Below are 2,223 nucleotides of genomic sequence, written 5' to 3' on the forward strand. Positions count from 1 at the left end.
CCCCCTGTACTTCGCCCCAGTACTCTACTTGCTGTTCCAGCTCGGAGCGGGACTTCTGCTCACCCTGGTCTTGAGGATCCATGCCCAGATAAAGAAACCAAACAGCACGTTCAGCTTTGCTCCTGTGTTTGTCATGCTTTCCAATCCCATCCATATATACTTACAAAATAATTACCAATGCATCACTGCTTTCTAGAAGGCAAAACTGGGTTGCCCTTTACCTCAGGGTTAAAGGTTACTGAGCAGCTGCTACAGGAGCGCTTTACTAGATCTTATAGCTCTGCTGAAGGATGACTGTAAATGAGACGAAAACCCCACTCAATTTGGATGCTCAGATGTACTGTCAGTGCAAAGCGGTTGGTACTGGAACAGCCACGCAGCTGCTTTCAGGACTACTGCAAAACGGGTGGCTTTCCTGGCCGAGTCATAAATGACTGGAAACAAAATGACTTAAGTGCTTTGGCGATACGTCCACGTTCCTTCCTTTTGCTTTAAATCACCCAGCAACACCAACTGTCGCTGCATCACAATCTTTCTATAACCTGGTTTCAGAACTGCCTATTCTCAGTACATTTTTCTTTTTCTTCAGATGCCACCAAAACGATCTGCATGCGTGTAGACAGTCAGGGCTCATGAGATGAAACCTATGTCAAGACCCTGCAGGAAGAGTGGGAAATCAGGAAAACGACAGACGGGTTCTGCAGCAGCTGCTCTCACCACCCCTCCAAGCTCTGCCTTCTGCAGCCGGTGTACAGGTCTGCAGCAGTTCTGTGGAGGACACTTAGCCTGTACGCTCATTTTACACCGGACAAAGGGATTACATGGAGCTATCCGCACCGTTACTTCCGAAGACCTTGCTCCAGCCTCTCCCTGCCTACCCATGAGGGAAACTTCCAGTGACTTCCAAGTCACTGTGACAGCCCTCTGGGACAGCTTAGGGCCATGTTCCCCCGTGACTGCCCCTATTCTGCCTGCACGGAAATCACTGCCCGCAGCAGTTCCCTTTTTTAATTTCCCTCACGTGTAACTGTCCCGCGGGCACACATTGGAAGCAGCTGCTGAAGATTAATGTAATGAGTGTGGCAGTTTCCCAGGGCAGGAGCCACCAAGACCCAGCGTGCAGCTGAGCAGCCCACAGGCTGCTGGTCACTCCCACTCTCCAAAGCCTGACCACGGTGCAGTGCACCATGCTCTCCACACGAACTGAACACACCTACGCAAACCGCCAGAGCGTGCCCAGTTTGCATCCGGCAAGCTGCACCTCTGAAAGCAGACGAGCCTTGAACTTGCCTTGCTTTGCAGCAGTCAGTGACTAACACGACACCTCTCAGGACACCACCTAGCTCTTGTCATGCTACAAATACGAGTAGGAAAGGAGACTAGCGTTAACACCTCCAGCGTGTTCGTGTGAGTTGTAACCTGAAGTAATCCATCTTAAGAATAAACAGGCTCGTACCAAGAACCCACGCATCACAAATGCAGAATCATCTCTGGCCAGAAGCCAGTATAACCCTCCATAACGGAACGCCTGGGAGATTGCTTTAAACAGGAAGTTCACCATCACAACAGCCAGCTCCCCAAGTAGAATCCAGACATCGGATCAGGCTGCTTGTAAGGCCAGTGCTGCGGTTTGCAAACAGAACTCAGAACGACTACTGTCACCGGTTGGCCAAGGCTAGCCAAATCACGGGATGAATTCTCTCTCCATTCAGTCCCTCCCCTGTTCCAGGAGAAAGGGTTAAGAAGAGAAATAAGAAAATAGATTAAAATGTTGGCAAGGCCTCTGTTAAGTTTCGGAAACTGAAATGGTTTTCGTAACAATAGAATGACCATATATACAGAAAACAAACACGGGATCAACAAGCATGCATAAGGATCAGGGATCTGGTGTGCTGAGGGTCAAAGCGGCAGGTAAAGGGACAAAGGTGATAGAGAAATAAAACCTACCAGTTTGTTCATGGTGGCAGCCCGTGGCCACGGGCAGGGACCGAGGCCAGGACCTGCCGGGGAGCAGCAGTGACAGTAAGAAACACGGAGCAGCGGCTGGGCCATGGAGTACAGCAATGTCAGCAGGCTGTCCAGACAGCAGCAGCGAGGATTGGCGCAGCGTGCCCCGGCGTGAAGCGTCAGTCCGAGCGACAGACAGCAGCGGCAAGCGGGGCAGCTGCAGGGCAAAAGCAGCAGCCCGAGCAGCAGACGGCAGCACCCGGCACGGCACACGCA

The sequence above is a fragment of the Buceros rhinoceros genome, unplaced genomic scaffold (genome assembly GCF_000710305.1).
Source record: "Buceros rhinoceros silvestris isolate BGI_N320 unplaced genomic scaffold, ASM71030v1 scaffold40252, whole genome shotgun sequence".
Classification (NCBI taxonomy): domain Eukaryota; kingdom Metazoa; phylum Chordata; class Aves; order Bucerotiformes; family Bucerotidae; genus Buceros; species Buceros rhinoceros.